The sequence below is a fragment of the Sinohyriopsis cumingii genome, chromosome 6 (genome assembly GCF_028554795.1).
Source record: "Sinohyriopsis cumingii isolate HCF-2022 chromosome 6, ASM2855479v2, whole genome shotgun sequence".
In the NCBI taxonomy this organism is placed as follows: Eukaryota; Metazoa; Mollusca; class Bivalvia; order Unionida; family Unionidae; genus Sinohyriopsis; species Sinohyriopsis cumingii.
This window is the reverse complement of record NC_142966.1, coordinates 125,343,308-125,353,450: the sequence shown is the minus strand read 5'-3', so window position 1 is coordinate 125,353,450 and position 10,143 is coordinate 125,343,308.

Genomic DNA, 10,143 nt, shown 5'->3' with positions numbered 1-10,143 from the left:
TCATATATCTACGAATGTTCTCCATACATTGATCAACACCATTTAATTAGTAATGTATGCAAACTTCCTCTTAGACCCAGGATTAATAAAGGATACTATATACTAAATCTCTATCACATCATTCCTACGTTGGCACACACACACACACACACACACACACACACACACACACATATATATATATATATATATATATATATATATATATATATATATATATATATATATATATATATATATATATATATATATATATATATATATATATATATATATATATATATATATCTTATTATTTTAAACTAACAACCAATTAAATTATATATATAAATATAGATAACAGTATATATAATTACCTACACATGCATATATATATACTGAAAAAATATTTCGAATGATATACAATTGGATTTACAAGAGGTTGATAAGACATTCAATCAAGATTAAGGTTGTAACATGTTATTTTATTACTTAGACATAAAGGATAATGAATTTATGCATTGTTACGTATATTTGATTTAATTTATATTTGATTTAATTTAATTGATTGTAAGTTTTAAAATATTTTTATGTTCATTTCATTATAAGTCAAAATTATGTAGAATGTTTACTAGGAACTCGATACTTTTCCAAAAAATAGTTTGACCATGACCGTTCATTTGTAAACACTTAAAGTTGAGCTTTTTCCAGACCTTAATTCAGAAATCAGTGAGAGAAATGAACAACTTTTTATATTTTATTTTATTCTTAGAGTAAAATGATTGGTTTATCTCATGGTCATACTGGGACTACGTGCTTTTATACGTAAATACTTCTCGAAAGGTTCTGGAAAGTTGACCCTCAGCGGGAATTTGTTTTGTGTTTCGAGTTACTGTGTAATCGTTGTTTATAGAGATATCTCAGTCGAGCTTCTAAACACTGGAACTTAAAGGTGTTAATTTTGTTGTGTCAGTTTTGAGTTATTTTAATGTTTATTCGAATCATTTGTACTCAAAAGGAATAATTCTTTTTCCTGAAAATATCCGAGTGCTTGGACAAAGACATTTCATTAATTCAAACACTGGATTATTGTTTGTGAATAACACAGAACTGTAGACATTCCAACAACACGAAGGATACAGTATACGTCATCGCCTTCCAACTTGGACTCTTCCTCGGAAATCGAACTTTGATTCATTAGAACATTTCGTTATTAGAACTTCTAAAATTTAATTCATGGATTATTTTTAAAACCGTAAGTTCTTCTTCTTATTATTTTGTTTTTCATTTTTAAGGCAGTTTTCCAGGAAAATAAATTATTTGTTACATTTTTCAAAGCTTGTTGTTTTCACTCTGTCTTCTGTTCTTGTTTATTCCAGCCTTAACACGTAACATAAGAATTGGGCGCTCGTCCTCTGATAATGTTGAATTTTGGCTAAAATATTTCAGAAAACTTTGCTTTTTGAAATTTGAGTTCTCCTAGTTTTTGAAATCTGTAGCGAAATCGGCAAGCTTTTTATAAAATATCAAGTACAGAATGTTTTTTAATTTTACCCAGGAGTGGTTGGACATTTTGAAAATGGAAGTACAGTTAAAAAAGTTGGAATTACAGATAATACAGGTTCAGTTTCAGATCGAAAAGATACAAATGGAAAGAGAGATGGAAGTAAGACTAATGCAGTTTCAGATCGAAAAGATACAAATGGAACGAGAGATGGAAGTAAGACGAATGCAGTTTCAGAAAGAGAGAGAGATGAAAGACAAATGCAGTTTCAGAAAGAGATGGAAGTAAGACGCATGAAGCTGCAAAAAGAGTGAGGAGAGAGAAAGGGAATTTCAAATTCGGTTGAACGAATTAGAGCTGGCAAATGGAACACACTCCCCTACTTTTGATGTTTTAAGAAATATCAAGTTAGTACCTCCTTTTGTGGAAGAAGAAGTAGACAAATATTTTGTTCGTTTTGAAAGTATTCGAGCCTAAACAAGTAACATAAGAGCATTTAATTTCCTATTTAAAGCCTCTTATCCGTGCTGCACGGATATTGTTTTACTGACATCAGGTTGAATTTATTTAAGGAAACACATGAATCATCAACTACTTTATCTATTTTTATATTTGTTCCCTGATAACTTTACGGAAACCACAAACATTCTAAGCACCTTATGTTTTTGTCAACAATTAAATTATGAAGGAGGAGGGAACGTGATTCCATACGATTGTATTGTCTTTCATACACTTTGACTATAGTAATGTTTCATATTTAACTTTATTTGGAGCCATGACGAAACTGAAACAGAGGTGGATATAAACATTCTTCATTTAAGTATGGATATTAATGCTTAATATCTGAAATTAGAACCAGTGTCGACAAGAAGGGGTGGAGCAGCCAGGGATATATCCCCATGGCCCGGGCCCGTAAGGGGGCCCGGGCCGTACAACACTTTTAAATGTTATAAAAGATATTTTTTTGTTTGAACAAGAACTAGGAGAGGCCCGGGTGTTTCTTACCGCCGGGCCCGTGAAAGCTCTCTACGGCCCTGATTAGAACAATATAAAAATTGTATTTATTTAGGGCAAATAATATTACATCCATCATATTAAAAAAAGAGAAAGCATTTTTTATGAGAAGGAAATGTACATGTCAAACAAATCATAATGACTCAAGTTACATGCCTAACTATGTACAGGATCGAGTGCATAGCTCCTATTGGTCCATATGTCACAGCAAATTAACTCTTAGAATTTACACATTACAGCTAAAAATGAAACTCAAAGAACAATAGATCTGAACTTAAATATTTCGGACAAATCGTCGTCTTCATGACAAGTGAATGTCAAAGCACCAGGATATGAACTTACAGTACTAAGCCTTCATTGTGTTATTGAGTCTCTTTATTGTAAAACTACACCTACCCACCCGAATTATCGCAAAGAGCTAGAATTATAGGTTTTAGAACCATTGACATGTTGTATTTAGAACAACAAAAGACTGATTTTTAAGGGAGTTGACAGGTACGTTTGTAGTCTACGTGTTGAAATAAAGACCCTAAACATAACATCCTCTGCACTTCTACTGACCTATGTTTAACTTTCTGAGATCTCTGTAAATGTGTGGTATCTTAAAATTTAAGTTTAATTTTCAATTTAATATAAGATAAGTCATCGTTACGATGTCGTTAATTTCATCATATAATTTATGTTAAGGATCAATAATTAGTTCCTTTCTTTGGTCCATAGTTTTCTCGTTCTCAAACACCGCTTACGACACGACGTGTTCGCCCAAGAGTGCATGGTATTTTCTGATCAGATTAATCTGAAATACATGCAACACAAAGTTCGCTTGTAGTTATAAAATTCAGACTTTCATTGCAGTTTCAGATAATGCTATCTCCACATCATTACCTCAACGTTGTTATGTCATTTACTTTATTTAAGATGCACTGTCCTAAGTATGTCCATCTCCAAATTTGAATTCTAATGATTAATAAATTAATATTGAAAGAACTGTGAGATAGAGCCAATATCTTTCATGAAATCAAGAAAATAGCTTAGCCTCACGGGGAGACAAATAATATAAGCCCTTGACTGGGATTTCCTTGTCTCGGTTCAAACCCCAGTATAGATTCTATTAATGTTACGTTGGAATCGTGTACATCAGCAATACACGATATAAATTTTGACATAGTAATTGCAATAAAACTCAGTTTGACAGCAATACCACATTCAATACTTAAACAAAATACAAGCAAGTTAAAACTTAAGTACACGGTTGTCGATATAAATGGAAAAACAGGATATAAATTACTTTAAATGGCAAGCAAATTAGTCTGCACTAAACACGTTCCCTTACAATGATGAACACATGGTACTGTTCTCTTTCTAAACAAACAACAACACAACAAAAACAAAAAACAAATAAAAATCAAATAATGTAACGAACAACAAACACATCGGGGAAAGATGATTTGAAATTAACGAACTGTGATAAAATAAGGTTAATAATTTAAATAGATTTCTTAAAACGCCATCTTTCTGACCATTCAAAGATTCTTTAAACTTTGGTATATTTGGTCTTATAGAAGTTACGGTATTAGTTGCTTTCTTTGTTTTCTGAAATAGCTACATTCAAGGAGAAGTGGAGATAATGAAATTCATCACACACCTAGCTATGCCTGAAACGTTTGCACAATCTTTCACGTCCATGCATATTTCCCCAACTTTTCTTCTCTATAGGTAAACAATGATTCAATTAAAAAATGTAATTATATTTTTGATAAGTCTTTTAAGCAACAATATTGTTTAATTTCATGTTTAATTGTTTAATATATGTATCAGTTAGTAAGTGATGATTCCTATATTTCTATAAACTGATCATGAAGTCTTTCCTTAAGGATTGCATTCATCCCGGATTTATCGGGATAATATTGATTATTCCAAATAAATTGAAACCCGAATTCCGATAAGATGTTATGGATGATCAATATCCATTTAGTTCTGCCATGACCATTATAGTAAGCCTGTAATAGATAGATAGAATAGATATACGATAGTTTCCTTTTTCTACCATTAACGAGATTTACCCAATAGCCAAACATTTTCTTTTCATTTGTAAATTTTGAAGGGATCTACCAAGTTCAACTTAAAGCATATACATGAGGGGGATCTTGAAAACAAATACTATTTAATATATATTTTAGATAAATGACAGGAAAATGGCAATATATCCAGTTCATGTGACACTTTACTACATGGCATCAACTGTCTTATTTGCGTCGTCTGGTATTTAAATTCTGACATCAGATGACGTATAATTATGAACATAAGATTCATGCTACCATTATAGCTATGTAACCATCTGGAACTTAATATTTATCTTTCTTATTGCGAACCCATCATATTTATATTTTATTAACCCCTATTAAATGTAATGTCTTGTGAGGATATTAAGAAAACTATTTTCAGCAAAATAGGTCTTTTGTACGTGCTTTTCAAAACGACTTGTGGAAGCTATATAAATCAACAGGAGTATGATGTTCACTTGGAACTGCCATAATGAAATTGATTTTCTGATGAAAATTATTTCAACAATTTCCTTCCATGCTCAAACATTTTCCCCACAAATGTAAATTAATTTAGGATTGTCTTAAATAACCGGAGAACTAATTTTTTTCCTTCTTACTGACAGTGGTTACAACTTGAAACAAATATGAAATTGCCATGTCACTTACTATTACTCACACTTCCCAAAATTGTCATGTTGGGAATGATCTACTATGATTTGGTGAGAATGCATTCCTGTTAATTTTTCAGGACTATATAATAAAACATTCTAAAGAAAAGTAATTTATAATTGTTGATTGATGGAATATATTCTTCAGACATATTCTTAACCACTTTCTGGGCATCATGCGCATTACGTCAAACTCCCACATCATTGTGTATGTCCTTAGAAGGTTAACAATATCCTAACGCTAAAACCAGACGAAAAAATTATCCACGTGGCAAAAGTTCTTTCGAGTCTTGACATTGTGCTCCAGAAAACGTCTAGTTGACGTTTATGGTCTGAACCATTTTCTCCCTCTTAAGTGCAGTGATGTATTGGCTTATTAGATGATAAAGCATGTGTCAAACCATCCTAAAAAAATACAATGGTGACGACAAGGGGCATTTTTCTGTCAATTAATCATTGTCCCCAGAATCTAGATGGCTGAAATTAGCACAAACGTTTTGAATAAATCGGTGTTCTGAAAACATTTGTCTGTAAATAAAAGGACATTTCAAACTCGCAATGGTTTTATTTGGTTTATTAGATTCAATGACTGATGACAATGTCTGATCCTTTAAAAATATTTAGCTGTGGACTCGGTTAATGTCACATATAACAATGACGTACACAGGCTCAGACCAAAAGTCCACCTTAAACGACGCACACTGGCTCTGCCCAGAAGTCCATCTTACACGAGTAAAGTAAACAAGTGTATTATAGACATTACCGACTCTCCTATAAGTCGGGTTCTATTGTAAACAACGTAGACTTGATTTGCCGTTACAAAATACGCCAGCAGATCAGGGTCTGTTATATTTGTTATAATTGGTAATCCTAACAAACTGCATGTATCCAAATCTATCGGCGCATTATGCGACCCCAGATATGGATCTATGACTTTTATGCCACTGATGATTTCCCATCCAACCTAATTTCTCAGAGGAGCAAACGAATACGTCTTGAAATAACATTAATGACAATATTAAAGGAAAATGTCGTCTGCTTCCAAAATTAATCGAAATGTATACTTTTGCTAATTTTTTCCAGCTATTAAAGCCATAGCTTTATACATACATACATATTTACATGCATACACACACACACACACACACATTTACATGCACACACACACACATACATACATACACACATACATACATACATACATACATACATACATACATACATACATACATACATACATACATATGTACATACATATTTACATGCATACATACATACATACTCCGCCTCGGATGCGGGAGGTCGTGGGTTCGAACCCCGGCCGAGTCGTACCAAAGACTTACAAAAATGGTTTTAACAGCTGCCTCGCTTGGCACTCAGCATTAAGAGGTTATTGTTAGGACTGGTCGGCCTGGTGTCAGAATAATGTGACTGGGTGGGACATTATGCTACATGTCTGCGGCATGATGCCCTAGTGCTAAGACATTACTGTAAACTGCAGACATCGTAGCTATATTACTGAAACATTGTTAAAGCTACGTTGAACACACACACACACACACACACAGACAAAGGCTTACTTAAAGACTCCTCATATGCAAAAGTATAATTGTTGGGGTGAAATAGACGTATGATACTTGCATGACATAAATGTACCGTTAATAAAGAACCGTGTTCTTTACTATCATGTTGTTCTAAGCAACTCGACCCACAAAGAAATCATTATGGCATTATCTCCCATCCCTGTAACCGTATCCTGCTGAAGCGCTAATGCGAAACATATAGTATTGATTGTCAGCAGAAGGGAATATGTGTGTGGTATAATCCGGATTTTATTCATATTAATTTGTCATGTCCTTTAATTAGATGATGTCTAAAGAAAAATAAAATAAGTAAAATAAATCTCCCAACTTAAACAATTAATGTTTTTTATTAAGAGTTTATAAGCTTGTATTAAATTATAAAATTCAAACAACGATCGTTGCCGTGCATGGTCACGGGTGGGGGGTGGGTGGGAGCTATCCTGGCAAGGATGGTAGAAAGACCATATGCTTTACGATTAACTGCAATATTATCTGCAGCACTGTCTTCGCGTAACTGTTATTCAATCAAATTCACATTGTATCTCTTCATGAAACTGTTATTCAATCTGATTCACACTGTATCTCTCTTCATGTAACTGTTATTCAATCTGATTCACATTGTATCTCTCTTCATGTAACTGTTATTCAATCTGATTCACATTGTATCTCTCTTCACGTAACTGTTATTCAATCTGATTCACATTGTATCTCTCTTCACGTAACTGTTATTCAATCTGATTCACATTGTATCTCTCTTCACGTAACTGTTATTCAATCTGATTCACATTGTATCTCTCTTCACGTAACTGTTATTCAATCTGATTCACATTGTATCTCTCTTCACGTAACTGTTATTCAATCTGATTCACATTGTATCTCTCTTCACGTAACTGTTATTCAATCTGATTCACATTGTATCTCTCTTCACGTAACTGTTACTCAATCTGATTCACATTGTATCTCTCTTCATGTAACTGTTATTCAATCTGATTCCGATTACGTACTTTGGATTCAACTCGATTAAACTGGTTCTAAAACCGACGATGACATTTATTTTGGAGTCGTCTATGATTCTCTATCAGAATCAATGTTTTATACTAACGATGAAACCGATATGTTTCGATCCTAAATTAATATCATGTCTACTTCCAATAACTATTTTTAATGGGAGATTTTAATGCCAGAACCCATAACATCAATAATTATTTGAAAAAGACAAGTTCCTTCTCAAACACGCCGATTCTGGTGTCGATTACGTTACGAAAATTTCTCGCCGAGTATAAATTGCCTGTTGACAATAATACATTATCACAAAAATCGAGGTGGCAAGAAAATAAAAAAGCACATCTTAATAAAAAATATCGATACCGGTAAACTAGAAAGGATGTTAAAGAAGACTCGGGATGCATATACTTTAATAATAATAATAATAATAATAATAAAACGATGGCTTGGAACTAAATGCCAAAAAGGCCTGCAGAAAATGTAACAATGCGAGAAATATACATGACAGTAACCAAACAAAGGAAAAATAAACTTAATCTATCTCGAATTGAAATTAATACGGTACAAAAAAATATCCTTTATAATCTTTAATACCATTTCTTTCGAATATAGTGAACACGCGCTTAGTTTGGGTAATACATTTTCAGCATATACGAGTTCGTCTCGTTCCTTCATGGTTCTGCAAAGCATAGCTCTGCGCACGCGTAACTGACGTAAAAAAAAGGATTCTGGTCGGCCTTGACATCGAATCGTCATTCTTTAGATTTTACTTCTAGCCAGTCTAATTACATTGTTTCCATTGTCCACTTAATACCGTAACGGGCTTCAACAATACCACGTGCAATATCCTGATTGTTTTTCACTGACAACTTTGATTGATTTAATGCCTCAGTAAATTGTATTTTTCTTTAAAGCATGGAGTCCAGACTAATCAATCTAGAGTTTCCAATTCAGAGTAGTTGCTGCATCAGATTAAAAACAACAGCTCACTTGGAAACCAATATAAGTATTTCCACTGTCCTATTTTTCATTTAGACTGCCGCTAGTGTTTTCTGTCTTTTTCTTTTAATAGCTATATTCTGAGCATGGCCTCAAACTGATATTTCCTGGTAGACAAATTCGGATTTTGAACACGGCTAAAATATATTGACTGAAACTGATACACAAAACATCAGAGATATTCTCCTACATTAGCAATCGCGTAGGAAACTTAATTTCATAAAATGTGCACACAATGGCACATGAAATTATAACCTAAAACAATCTACATGTATTACAATTTTATAAAAAAAAAAACACAAAATGAAAAGCCATATACCAAATGGATTTTACATACTGCTGCCATTGAATGATTTTCAACTTTCATCTTAATCATCATAACAATTCAAATTCTGTACAGTTGTACATATTTATCGAGACTGAGAACAAATGAGTATATTTCAAAAGAATAATACTGTATGATTTGTAAACAAATCAATATGCTGAATTTCGAATTTCGTCAAATAATCAGTATTAATTAATGCGTAGGTACATACTGTAACTTATTATAATGGTAAAACATTAAAAATAACACTATACCCGCATTAATCATACCAAAAGCGATTAGATAGTATTTAAGAAAATGAAGGAAAACCATTGTTATCCACTGACGTTAACCCTTAAAGTAATATACTTATCTGAACATGAAATAGTTATTACATACATTCTTAGAAACTTTATTATTCTAAGTACACAGATATAAATTAATATATCAATGCATGTGTTGAAGAAACTTCAATGAAAGTACGACAATTTGTACGATTAACGTCCATTCTTGAGACCTTCAATCAAAATTATCTCGTTTTAGTCATTGTGTGGCCTTCACAGTATAGGTCAGGACATGTTACAGATGTCTCATAGATTTTCTCAATATTTCATCAGTGTTCGGTGGACACATGCAGGGGCATCTGCAAATTAATTTTGTTGTTGTTGGGAGAGGGGCAAACACCTAGTGGTCAAGTATTAGATTTTATGGATGTAGGCTAAACATGTTTAGACGTGAAATCTTTGTGGTGTGGGTGGGTGGGTGGCTGTTAAGCATGGTTGCTATGATCAAAACAAACACTGAATCAGGATAATGGAAAGACAGGAAGTTGATAGGAATAGGATTATATTTAGATACAAATGATGTAAAGAATGAAGACAAATGTATTGTAGGGTAGAGGTGGTGAATAAATGGGATGAATAGGGATACACGTCTCTGATACTGCTGGTGGATAGGGGGATGGGAGCTTCGATTACTTTAAGATTTCAGAATCTAGACCACTCGGGTACTTTTAGAAGTCTGAGGTCAGTCCATGCTCTGA